Source organism: Trifolium pratense, linkage group LG3 (assembly GCF_020283565.1).
Source record: "Trifolium pratense cultivar HEN17-A07 linkage group LG3, ARS_RC_1.1, whole genome shotgun sequence".
NCBI lineage: Eukaryota > Viridiplantae > Streptophyta > Magnoliopsida > Fabales > Fabaceae > Trifolium > Trifolium pratense.
Window position 1 is genome coordinate 35,506,570 of NC_060061.1, and position 14,504 is coordinate 35,521,073.

Genomic DNA, 14,504 nt, shown 5'->3' on the forward strand with positions numbered 1-14,504 from the left:
TAAAATCATTTTTATTATATGTTATTGAGAGCTACAAATTTTTTTTATGTGTTTTTATTGAACACTTTTAATCTTAATAGTTCCCAATAATATATTAAAATATTATGTTAGATTTCTTTAAAATTTTACATTGGTAATTTATATAAGGCAAAATAATAGTCCCTTAACTTGATTTCCGTTAACACTTTAATTAGTTCTTTTTATTTTATTTTATAACATTTTATTCCTTTTTCATGTTTGGATATGAATTTTAAGTTTCAATTTATAGTTTTATTTTTCCGTTCTTTTCAATCATAAAAAGTTATATACAAACATGGGTAAAAAACCATAAATGACAAAAACATAAAAAATATAAAAGATTAAATTGTTACTTAAAATTAAGTTAACATTTAAAAATATGATTTTATTTATATAATATAAATTTTTAATCTAACGGTTAAACGAAAACTATTTATTTTTATATTTAAGAATTATATTCAAGATAGTGCAGAAGAGTTGCAAATTTATTTCGGTTGTTCCATGAGCCAAACACCAACTCTAGTAAATTACTTTTAACCAATGATATAGCTATAGCCATAGCTTGGGACATAAACTCCAAAATGAAATTAAATGCCAAGTTTCTTTTAGTTTTTATTTTTTTACACCCTTTCGTCAAAATTAAAAAACATTTTTACACACCCCATCTTTAATTATAGATATCCGATGTAGGTATTACACCATCTTCAATGGTAGTACTTATTTTTTTTAAGTACTAATATCTAAGAGGTACCACAATTGGAGCAATAACAAAATAGTACCTAATAGGTACTGAATCTAAAATAAGACTTGGTACTTATACTATTTTTTGTGAGACCCTTTAAAAAATATGTAAAGTTATTGGTGAGATGTGTTATTGGTAGGACCTATATAAAACTTTTTAAGAGTTGTTTGGTTAGAGGGATCGAATACTTATTAGGTACTATTATTAAAAAATTATAAATGAATGATGTGTACATGTGAGACCTAGTTAAATACCGAAAAATAGATCTAGGTAATTATTACCAATAATAAATTGGTTATAACATGACAACCTAAAAAAAACTCAATTGAATATTGTAGTAAATAAATTGACTCTTGTATATTCGTTAATTGGTCCAATGGTGATTAGCGTTGGACTTGGTAGGGATGATCATAGTTCGGTCCTAGCAACTGCGATCGGGAGGGGGCTGAAACAAATTGATGTCAGAACTGACCCCCGAACCAAATTAAATGGTTCAGTGAGCTGGATACTGGTTGTGGAAAAAAAATAGATATATATATATATATATATATATATATATATATATATATATATATATATATATATATATATATATATATATATATATAGGGGAGGGATCAAATTACACTGGTATAACATTTGAGTAATGTTACACCGCTCAATAACACTTCAACGAATACAAATTTTACAAAATTCATCGTTGGATTGAACTTTTATATCATTTAGATCATTCATGTTCAATTTTACAAAAATCTAAAATCGTTTGATATGTTATTGAGACTGATCAAGATTAACGCTTTATGTGGTTTTATTGAATACCGTTAAGCTTGATCAATCTCAAAAACATATGAAATGATTTTATATTTGTATAGAATTGAACATAAATGATCTATATGATATAAACTTTCAATCCAGTGGTGGATTTTGTAAAATTTGTATTCGTTAAAGCGTTATTGAGCGGTGTAACATTACTCAAATGTTACGCCGGTGTAATTTGATCTCTCCCCATATATATATATATTAATATGGAATATATGCCTCCTAATGGTGTAGAAGAGTTCCATATATTTTGGGTGTTCCGTGAGCCAAAGATGAGCTTTACTAAATTGCTTGTTAATAAGTAATGTGATAATCGAAGGAACATTAACTCCAAAATGAAGTTAAAGCCAAGTTTTAAATCTTGGTCTTGTATAAAAAAATAATAAAAAATCGTCTCAACATTTTTTGTCTTTTACACTCTCCACAGCTATAAGTAGATAACCCAATGTGAGTTAGTTTATTCACAATCTAATTAAGTAATAAATTTCTAAGTGAAAATTGTACGTAAGAAGTGATAATCATGAACAAGACACACTATGGATTTTTCTTCTTCCTACTTCTTATTGCTTCTCGTAAGTCTTAGTCACTCTAGTCCTTAATATAAGAGAGAGATTAACATTTAGATTCATTGAGAATTTAATGTATCTAGTTCATATTATAAACTAAATACATTAGATTCTCAATGAACCTAAAAAGTAAAATTTCTCTTATATTTAGGACCTAAGGGAGTATATGTTTGGCACTAAAACATATAACAATAATTTGAATAATATTTACAATTGCATAGTACTATACTACATATGAATAAATAATATGTAAATTAATAATGAAATTTATTTAATTAAGTTGTATTGATTATAATGTTTGTTCGATCAATGAATGCAGAAATGATGGTAAAAAGTGAGGAATGGAAATGTAGGACACGGAGCACTAAGTTTAAAGGGGAATGTTATAATAGAAGTCGTATTTGTAATTCAACTTGTCATGATGAAGGTTTTCCGCTTGGTGGTGAATGCATTGGATGCATGAGCTGTGTTCATGGGAGTGCCACACTTAAAAGTTGTTTCTGCAAAAATAGTAGTTGTGAATAGTTTGGGTCATGAGCATGTTAGTGCTCGAGTAAAGATCTTTTTCATTTTTCAAATGATTGGAAGTCTTAATTACAATAATTTTAACGTATAAATGTCTGATTATGCCACACTTATCGAAATGTGTGCATAATTTTTCTTTTATGGGTCTTGCTTATTTAAGGGCTTAAAGAGCGCACCGGGGACACTATTTAACATTTGCCTTCTTTTATTCACTCTAAAACTATAAAGTACGTAGTAGCGAAGATCTCAATTTTTTTTTGAAAATTGTGGATTATATTCTTTCTCGCCAGTTCTCTAGTTTTTGCAGTTTCACTAGACTTTAGCTACTCTACTATATATTTGTGTTATGTTTCTCTTATTATTAAGGAGTACCCCTTATAATCATTTGTGTCATGTTTTATGTTTTTTAATCAATCTTTTTTTAGTTGCATCAATTTTTGTTTGCATTCGTGATATATTATTTTGATAAGCAAAGCTTATAACTTATTATTTTTTATTTTATTTTTACCCTTATTAACTTACTTGAAAAATTTAAATATTAATTAAACTTATTTTTTTGATGTATTCGTATTTATAAGAAACTTATTATTTTTCTATGTCTTTCCGGTCATTTTTATAAGGAACATTTTGGAAAAAAAATTGGTCATTTTTATAAGAAACTTTGACTAATTTTCAAATGTTTTAAATGTTTTATTTCACTTATACCCTTATTTATTATGAGAGTGGATATTAAAAATAAAGAAATTAGTTGAATTAAGAGAAATTAAATAAGGGTATAAATGGAATAAGTTAAAATTTATAAGAGTATTAAATGAAAATAGCTATTTAAAATGTGTTTTCTTGGTCTGTGTAATTTTTTCATAGTATTTCTTATAAAAACGACTAAAGAAAATAGTTCGATTGTTAATTTTTTCCAACACATCAAATTTAATCAGCTAATGTTCATTTTTGCCAAACATAGCGAAAGTTAATTATTATAAAATAAAATTGCATACTTTAAAAAAATAAAATTCTATGTATATTGAGTGACTTGAAATCATCATTAATAGACTATGAACTATTATTTTCACTAACACTGGAACTAATATGCATGTGTATCGAATGACTTATCAACAATAATAAACTCTAAACTAATATTTTCATCAATATTTGTACTAATATATATACTCCCTCCGTCTCATATTATAAGAAAAAAAATCAATTTTTCATGTCCCAAATTATAAGCAAAAAAAAAAACTTTTATTATTTTCAAGATAAATTTTTACTTAAATTACTCTATTTCTTCTTTTCCCCATAATCAATAACCAATAAAAATACTTTTTACATCTTCACATGAAACTTATTTCAACAAAATCACAAAAAACCATTTTGAAATTATCATATTTTACTTTTCTTAATAAGTGTGAATTTTTTTTTTTTTATATTATGGGATGGAGGGAGTACCACCGAACCGACTTTAACTTTAGCATTTTTAAACACTAGTAATTATGTGTTGTTTCACGTTAATGATGTTGTTTGTTACTACAATTGTCCATACTAAAAAGAACAAAGTTGAGAAATCTAAGAAAACGATTTTAATGTTTTACTTAAAAATTAATAAAGCGGGTGTATATTATTAGCAACGTAGATATATAGTTTAAATAGTAGCTACCAAAAATATTATTGGCATTTTTCGGATTTCACGTTTTTCCACATTTAATTGGTGAGTTTTTTTATTAGGTTACTTTACGAGAAAAAAAAATGTACATTGCTATTTACACCTTTATATTTTTAAGTAAGTGTAATTAGTTACAATATATATAGATCAATATTTAAAGAAAGAGTGATGCTTCAGCTAGCTATAACTATTTATTGATATATTTTAGGAGTATATGCAAAATGGTGCAAAAGGGTTACACATTTATTTTGGGTGTTCCATGAGCCAAGCATGAGCTCTACTAAATTACCTTTTAGTATTGCTACAGTCATAGGGACATAAACTGCAAAATGAAGTTAATTAAATGCAAGTTTAATTATTATTATTATTATTATTATTATTATTATTATTATTTTACATTTTTTACACCCTCCATCTCGATAGATACTGCTACTAATTTTCTAGTTAATAATGCGATCATCAAAGGAACGTCAAATTTTCACAATAAAAATAAATAAAGAAAAAGTTTTTTACACCCTCCACATCTATAAATGTTTTGCTTGTAATTTAATTTCTTGGTGGAATAATCTCTTGCTTTATTTTATTTTAATTATATTTTTTTAGGGTACTTTTGAGGTGATTTCTTTGGGATGAAAACATATATAGTTGGAAATTGGAATGTCTTACTTATCACCTTAGTACCATTTTAACCTTTGAAAAAAATCTTGTTTTGTTTGTGGCAAACCTTGTTAGTTGTTTCTTGATGCAGTTTGTTTCTGTTCGTTTTGCCATTGATTTTTTTAGGCACTCTTTTTTTGTTGTTGCAACAATACATTCTTTATCACTATTTAATTTTGTGCACTTGTGTTGGAGTTGCATTTTAGTATATTTTTGTTCTTTGGATGATTAAAATAAAAGAAGTATTTTTGCGTAAACTTTCAATCGAACAAATGATTATAAGATAACATATTATAAGATATTTTAAAATTATGCAAGGTAATTTATATAATGTAAACTTTCAATCGAACAAATGATTTTATAAAATTTGTATTCGTTAAAATATTATTTAACGGTGAAACATTATTGATAAATATATATGAGTTCAGATCCGTTGACACCATGTGTCAACTTAAAGTTTGACACCAAATCATCTAAGATTTTAATCTAGCGGCTAACATTTATCTAATATGAAAACTTGTATGGACCTCGCTTGCACTCACGTGTTCTAGGTTTTTATTTTATCATGTACCACTACTAGAAAAATTAAGTTTATAGAGGAAATAAATCCGTCGCTAATTGTTAAATATCCGTCACAAATAAGTTTAGCGATGGAATTCACGACGGCGCAAATATCCGTAAACAATTTCAAGGTCGCTAATTGTTAATAGATCCGTCACTAATGACTGACCAAAAGTACAACCTTTGTTCTCGAAATTTCGTCGCTAATTAGTGTTGGTATTAAGTTCCCTCGCTAATTAGTGACATATTTCATATTCCCTCACTAATTTATGATAGATTTCATATTCACTCGCTAATAATTGTGACACCTAATATTTGTGACATATTTGAAATTCCCTCCCTAATTTATGATGTAATTGAAATTTCCTCGTAAATGCTATTACAAATACATTTATTATATTCAGTAAAATAATTTTTTTAAATATATATCATTTTATATAAATCATTTTTTTAATCGAATCCATAAGTATCACGTATATCATCACAAAAAAATCATCACTAGTATTTAACATTGTTCTTGAAATTAAGAATTTACAATCAATTCTCAAAACAACAATATATTATATATATTACACATGTACTGTGAATGAGTTTCCAACAATCTTTTAATTGCAATCTAAACGAAACCTTATAGGCATGAATCGAATGATCCATGATATCTTTAACCAGTGGCGGAACAAGGAAAAATTTACTGGGCGGGCCACTAAAAAATTTATGGCATATAATTTATAAGTTCGTATTGAAAAAAAAAATGTTAACATTTTTTCATGAGCTTATAGCTTAAAGTTTGTATATATAGCTTATGAACTAATATTTTCACTTGCATTTGAACTAATATGTGTACCGAGTGACTTACAATCATCAATAATAAACTCTAAACTAATATTTTCATTAATATTTGTACTAATATATACGCCGAATAAATTAAAATAATTAATAATACACTTAAACTCATACTCTATACTTATAAAAAAAAAATTTAGGGATGAGGTGGGTCGTGGCCCAACTCAGCCACCCCATAGTTCCGCTGCTGTCTTTAACCTTTTTATATATCGATCTGCAATATAATTATAAACATTAAGTTCAAAAGGGGTGAATTAGAAAAAGTGAAATTTGGGTAAAGTTTTACCGAGGAAGTTAGTCATCATTGTTTGCTTAGTATAATTTTGACGATTCATTCATTCCCACATTTATTTTGACGACGGAACAAAAATACACAAGCTTGAAGTTGTCGTTAACACAGATTGAGCAAAAATAATAACGAGTTTGCCTATTAGTCATCACATATTAACATCATAATTTAAAACCAATTTTTTAATTAGTCTTGAACTACCACCGAACCAACTTTAACTTTAGCATTTTTAAACACTAGTAATTGAGTATTAATTATTATTATTATTATTATTATTTAAAAAATATGTGTTGTTTCACGTTAATGATGTTGTTGTTACTACAATTGTCCATACTAAAAAGAACAAAGTTGAGAAATCTAAGAAAACGATTTTAATGTTTTACTTAAAAATTAATAAAGCGGGTGTATATTATTAGCAACATAGATATATAGTTTAAATGGTAGCTATCAAAGACATTATTGGCATTTTTCGGATTTCATTTTTCTCCACGTTTAATTGGGGAGTCTTGTTATTAGGTTACTTTACAAGAAAAAAAAAATGTACATTGCTATTTACACCTTTATATTTTTAAGTGTAATTAGTTACTGTTCTGGTAAAAAACAAGGGGGTTTGTATTATTGATCAAATGGTGTGATTACACTCAGTTCAATCCCAACAACCCTGGGAGTTTTATATGTCAGAATTCGATCCCTTTACAAATGAGAGTATGGAGCTATTTATAGAGCTTCTAGTCTTCTTCTCCAAGCTAGGGTTCCTAAAAATCCGGTCCTTAGCATCTTCTTCGGTGGTATGGCGTGAAAATAGGGATGAGAACCTTGGTCTCCAAGCTATGGCAGTTGCGAGAAGTTTATTTCTTCCTTCTTAAGTTAGCGGTTGATACAAGGTAGGAGAAGATATTTCCAGTAACGCAGAATCCAACCTTTTTTGGCGTTGTCTTAGAATTGATGGTCGCGCCCTAGCTTCTAATCGCCTGTTTGTGTTTTACTTGCTTTGGGCTTATCATCCTTTTTACTCTAATTGGGCTTATTGGATATTTTCTTAAGCCCATTGCCCAGTCCACAGCCCCCCAAGCACGAAGTCCAAAGGGATGAAGTGCTTGAGTATGATTCGAATTTTCCCTCTAAAATTTGTAGCGCGGGAACGGTTTCATCACGTTTCTCCTCACTTTCTGATGCACGATCTCGTTCTCCTATGCCGTATCTATCAACCGTTTCTCCATTTACTGATGACACGATCGGATATTTCCTCTATAAAATGGATCACTCGATGATAGGATCCGCTCATCACCTTCTCACCTGCTTACCTAACAGTTTTCTTTCTTACAGTATGTCTCCCAAAAATCCTCCCTTTGAATGTGGTCAATCCCCTGCTTCCCCTGTCATCAAGCGGCTCCGCCGTATGTTGACCCTGAGTACGGAGGACTTAATGGACGATTTTGGTGAATTCTCGGAATTTGTCAAGGAGCTTAATGACTATTGCTGGAGGCTGACCAAGGAAGAGAAGCGTTTTCTTGATAGTGTGCTGCGTCTAGAGAAGGAGTTAAAAGATAGTGCATCCTTCGTGATTGCTGTGGAGAATGTCAAAGAATGCCATGCCGAAGTTACCGAAGCTGTCGACAGCCAGATAGAGATCACGAAAGAAACCATGGGTGTGCAGGAGGAAATCTTAGGGATATGCTTCAACGAGGAGCGGAGAGTGGACGATCGTTTGGCGCTGCTGAACAAGGAGATGAAGCCGCTTGTGAAGAGGAAAAGGGCTCTTCAAGGTGAAATCAGGGACGATGTCACTAAGCTGATTTCTAGGCGTCACTCCCTGGTGGACCTATTGGGCAAGCAGGACGAACTGAGAGAGGATTTGAAGCCTATTGAAGAAAACATGGTGAAGGCGAAAAGGGTGAAACGAGCGTTGGAGGAGATGCATCGTATCGCCGTCGCCGATGCCAGTGAATTGGGAGGTTCCACCATGCCATGAAGTTCCTGCTCGCCAACTTTCCCTTTACGCTTTTTTCCTTGCGTGTTTGTAATTTGTTTTTGCATTTAAGACATTCCTTGTTTGTTCTTCATACCTTTTGCTTTCGTTGTATTTCCCTTTAAGTAATTTGAATTTCAATCTTTCCTTTTCCGTTATACGCTGCTTTCTATTTCTGCTAGTATCGCCCTCCTCTAAAATCTCCATTAACTTAAATGGGTCAAACATTGACTCCTTGGAAAGATAAAAATAACGGTTCTCAAGACAGTCAAATCAAAGTAGTTGCGACCGTCCAAGCATTAATTACGACCGTTAATAACGATGTTAGGGTTGGGCAAGATTGGCTATAAATATCAACTGTTATTCTCATATTTCATCAACTTGCTTTGAATCTTTATTATGGAAAATAACAATGCAAAAAAACCTGCAACGAGAAGCACCCCGCCTCAGCGAAGGAAGAAAAGGGTAGAGGTGTCTACATCCAACTCCACTCGCTCCCGAAGGTCTAGGGATGTGAAGAAGGTGGAGGTTATCATTCTTTCCTCGGATACCTCCGATTCTAGTAGTGGCGACGAGGATTACGTTTCGTTTCTGGAGACCTACGTTCCTCCTGAGCTTCGTGCTCCTTCGTCCAGTGAAGAAGAAGGGTCCCGGGTCACCGTGGAGTCTAAGAAGACTTTCCCTGGGCCTGCGCGAAAGGATTCGGAGTCTGATTGATAGGATTTTAGGATTTTTCCCTGTAGCCTTGATTTCGCCTCGTTGTACTTTTTATTTGCTGCTAATAATAAAGATTTCTTTTCTTGCCTTGAGCGGAATGCCTTACTTTATGTTTTGTATTTGCTTTATTTTATGTCTTGCTTCTCCTTGATTCTTGGCTTTTTCCCATTGGGCGTTGTTTTGGATATCTTTGTCGCGTCCCCAAGGCGAATCAAACTTTTTCGGCGAGATAATTTGTCCTGGCGTGGCCCTTCCTTTAAGGCGTTATAGTTAGTCACCTCGCCTATAGGCGTTGTAATTAAATATCTGACGATAAATCTTCTATGATTTACTCTTGGGATGTGCGCTTTGACACGTACGCGATCTGACGACTCACATGACAGCTACACGTTCGAACCTTACAACTTCAAATTGACTGTTCGGAACAAAGTCTTATAAATAAGGGTTTTGTTCTTTCTTTTTCCTTTACTTTTTCTGCCAAATTTCCTACTCCCATTCCGATCCAGTTTACGCTTTCTTCTTCATTCTCTTGATAAAGGTTTTCAACGGTCTTCGCTTTAAGACGACTTATCTCCCTGCTTCGAGGTCTTCATCCGTTTCATAAGGTATTTCACTTCATACCTTTTCTCTTTTCGTTAGTTAGGTCTGTTCTGAGTAGGAACCCTAATTTCTCTAATTAGGTTTAGAACGAATGGTTATTTTGAGGGAGTTAGGTGAGGATGAGGGGAGAGTTCCTATTTCTTCTCCTAGTTATCTCGAGTGGGCGCAACAGGTTCACGCCCACTATACTAGGGCTAACGGCGTTCTTAATAGCCGGGGGTTTTATTCGGAATTGTGGGGTTTTGATGTTGGGAGTAGTAGTAGTGATAGCGATAGCAGTAGTGATAGTAGTAATGACAGTGATTGTGTCATAATCTCCCCTTCCTCTTTCACAGGAAAGCGGAAGAATCCTTGTCGAGATCTGGTCGTTGCTGATTACACTCCCGTCACCATGGAAGTTCCTTCGAAGTATACTAGCGCGGAAATGGTGAGGAGCTTTAGGAAAGCCGTCAAACTTTCTAACTCTCGGCATGAAGATACTATTATTACAGAGCCTGTCAGAGAGGACGAGTTTGTATTCTCTAAAAATGACAAGCCGCCGCATTACTTCTACCTTTACACTGGCGTGATCCAACCCCTCAATATTTGGCTGCCTTTTACCCCTTTTGAGGCGGAGATGTTGAAGGTTCTTAACGTCGCCCCTACCCAACTTCATCCCAATAGTTGGGCCTTTGTCAAAGCCTTCGAGGTGATGTGCTCAGGTTTCGAACTGGAGCCCTCACTTGGCGTCTTTTTCTCCTTCTACCATATTAAAAACTTGAAACCCCAAGCTTTAGTCTCCCTTAGCAGTCAACCTAACCGCCGCCTCCTAAGTTTGTACGCTTCCAACTTCAAGAACTTTAAAAACTCTTTCTTCCGGGTTCGCTGTGGCGACCAACTCCCGGATTTGATGTATGATGAAGTAGAAGATCCTCTATTTCCCTTCTACTGGACCAATAACCCTAGGCTTATCAAGGGAGCCGTTTTTGAGGCATTGAGTGATTTTGAACAAGATACCGTCAACTTTCTTGACTCCTACGCTCTTATGGATACCGCTGATATCCTTAGATGTGAGGGTAACAGTGAAGCTTTGACAGAGTATTTACGTAAGTGACGAACTTGGCATACATGTATATTTCTTTTTATTTTAGTGTTGATCTCGCCTTATTACTAACCTGTTTTTTTTTTTTCTTTTTACTTTTGCAGAGAGAATGAGGACTATCTCTAATGAGGAGAGACTGGCATTCTTGGCTAAGGCTCGCCAGCAAAAAGCCAACCCTGTTGTCGCCGTGATTGACCCACTGAAAAAGCTGCAAGTGGAGGAAGCTGCTATGAAGGAAGGACGGAGCAAGAAGAAGCATGAGGGGCGTATCCGTGTCGAGATCCCGGGAAAAACGGTTCCTGGGGCAGAGGAGAACGAGGGTGTCGCTCCTCCTCCTCCCAAAAAACAGAGGGTCGAGAGTACTACTCAAACGGTCAAGGACGCCTCCAAAGGCAAAGGCGTGGCTTCTAGTTCTTCTCAGCCTCCCTCTCAAGATGCTGAAACCGCTGCGCCCCTTTCCTGGAGCTCCTTCGATCCTCTGGAGTTTATTGAGAGAGGAGTAACCATGGTGGGCGACATGACTCGCTTCACCGACACTTCGACGGAAGACCTAAGGAAGAAGGCCTTAGAGTATGAAGTCAAGGGTACTCTTCTTAATTATCTACTGACAAACCGCCAAGAGCAAGAGGTTCTAGAGGCGAGGCGAAAGGTGAAGCTGGTTGATGATAATCTTGCTGACATTGAGAAGAGGTATTCCGAGACTAAGGCAAAGCTGGAAGGCGACATTAAGAAGCTGAAAGAAGAACGGGAGGGCGAGGCAGAGAGGTTGAAGAAGGAATATGAGGATAAGCTGGCGAAGGTGAAGGAAAGTTATGCCGCCTCCGAGACCAAGCTGAAAGAGAATGCTGCTGCTCAAGATGAGGTGATTTCTAAGCTTTCTGAAGAGAACGATGCAGCGGTGTTCTCCGTGGGGACCTTGGGCGAAGAGAAGGAGAGGTTGGAGACTGACGTGAAGGAGCTTCAGCTGTATGCTGCCAACCAGTATGAGGAAGGTTTCGCCTATGCCCTTGAGCAAGTCAAGCTTCTTTTCCCCGACCTCGACGCCAAGCGCTTAGCTGAAGCTGATGCGATGAACCAGATTATTGACGGAAAGCTTGTTCCCTATGTACCTCCCAGTGAATGATATGACTTTGTTTGTAATGATTTTTGTTCTCGCCCTTCTGTGGTTTTTTGTAACTATTTTGTACGCCCTCTTGTGGCTTTGAACAATTTGCCCCTTGGCTGGGTCCTTTATAAATTCCTTTATTCGCCTGATTTTCTTTTCTTCATAACTTTATGAATTATTTTTGCATTACGTTATGATGTAACGCCTTCTGTTGTTCTCGTCTAGAAAACTTTGTCCTTGCACCTGTGACATCTTCAACTTTCTATAATAATTGTAAATTGGTACAAATAACTTTATACCTGTTGACTTTTGGCGTTATAATGAATCGCCCGCTTTGGTTGTGTACAAGCTTCTTCTGGCGGTGTTGATAATCTCGCCCTTTTCTTTGCTGTATCTTTTTCTGACGTACCCAACTCGTAAGACTTACAGGTAACGCCAAGGCCTTTCAACCTTTTTAATTTTGCTTTTTCTGACGTACCCAACTCGTAAGACTTACAGGTAACGCCAAGGCCTTTCAACCTTTTTAATTTTGCTTTTTCTGACGTACCCAACTCGTAAGACTTACAGGTAACGCCAAGGCCTTTCAACCTTTTTAATTTTGCTTTTTCTGACGTACCCAACTCGTAAGACTTACAGGTAACGCCAAGGCCTTTCAACCTTTTTAATTTTGCTTTTTCTGACGTACCCAACTCGTAAGACTTACAGGTAACGCCAAGGCACTGTAACCCTTGTTAATTTTGCTTTTTCTGACGTACCCAACTCGTAAGACTTACAGGTAACGCCAAGGCCTTTCAACCTTTTTAATTTTGCTTTTTCTGACGTACCCAACTCGTAAGACTTACAGGTAACGCCAAGGCACTGTAACCCTTGTTTAATAAAACTTTTTTTTTTTTTTTTTTTTTTTTTTTGACGTACCCAACTCGTAGGTGATGCCAAGGCACTGTAACCCTTGTTTAATAAAACTTTTTTTTTTCTGACGTACCCAACTCGTAGGTGACGCCAAGGCACTGTAACCCTTGTTTAATAATCATTATATTTTTTTTTTTCTGACGTACCCAACTCGTAGGTGACGCCAAGGCACTGTAACCCTTGTTTTTGGTTCAGCGCTCACATCTGAGTTGATCTTTAAATAAAGATTCAGAGCTCAAGTTTGAGATAACCATTTTTGTTGGTTCAGAGCCCGTAACTTAATCAGGTTGACCTTTATTGACGCAAATATTTCGGGATATGCAGGAAGATATAAACTACTAGAATTTTGAAATTCAATGAGCCTCGATAAAAACCCCCGTTGAAACAGGGGAAAAGAGTGTCTCATTGTTTTTTATTCATTTATGAAAACGGTTCTTATACATCATTTAAAAATATTGCTAAAAGAAGAGAAATGGTTTTACTTATTCTTCCACCGATAAAGTGATGCTCCGTGATCAGCTATAGTAGAACTTTAGGTTTGCTACGTTCCATGTCCTTGGGAGGATTTTTCCTTCCATGGTCTCTAGGCGATATGCTCCTCCTTCGAAAGCTTCTTGCACCCGAAAGGGGCCTTCCCAGTTTGCTGCGAACTTTCCTCCTTTATCCTTTCCCATAGGTCTTTTCAGCACCAGGTCGCCTTCTTGAAAACTCCTTTGTTTGACTCTCGTATTATAACGCCTAGCGGCTCTTTGCTTTATGGCGAATTCCCTGAAATGCGCTCTTTCTCTTCTTTCCTCGATCATGTCTAGGTTCTCTTCCAAAGCTCTGTCGTTCTCTTCCTGCGTCGTGGTTTCTCTGCGCCAACTAGGAGGATTTATTTCCACCGGGATCATCGCGTCCGAACCATAGACCATTGTAAATGGCGCTTCTCCTGTCGAGGATTGGGGAGTGGTGTGATACGACCAGAGGATGGGTGAGATGTGGGCTACCCAAGCTTCGCCCTTACTATCTAGCCTCTTTTTAAGGCTCTTAGTATCACCTTATTCGCTGACTCTGCTTGTCCATTAGCTTGTGGATGCTCTACTGATATAAAGGTGTTTTTGATTCCTTTGCTTCGACAGAACTCTACGACCTTTTCGCTGGCGAACTGTGTACCGTTGTCGGATACGATGTATTTGGGCAATCCAAATCTGCAGATGATTTTCTTCCAATAAAAGATTTTCACCTGTTCCGCCGAGATGCTGGACATCGGTTCTGCTTCAATCCATTTTGTAAAGTAGTCTACGGCGACGATGATCCATCGCGCTTGTTTATAGCCAACCGGGAATGGACCAACGATATCTACACCCCACATGAAAAAGGGCCAAGGGGATAATACTGACTTTAGTGGCTCCCCCGGAACGTGATGCAGGTTGGCGTGTCTTTGACATTTGTCACAGCTTCTTA

The 14,504-nt window shown here is 35.2% G+C and overlaps 1 long non-coding RNA gene across 1 annotated transcript; it reads left to right on the forward strand.

Annotated features, from left to right (window-relative positions):
- The first annotated feature begins 1,851 nt into the window (after positions 1-1,851).
- LOC123917916 lies at positions 1,852-2,811 on the forward strand. The gene is made up of 2 exons (XR_006812625.1): positions 1,852-2,151; positions 2,465-2,811. It is a non-coding gene; the product is annotated as an uncharacterized LOC123917916 (long non-coding RNA).
- The last annotated feature ends 11,693 nt before the right edge of the window (positions 2,812-14,504 follow it).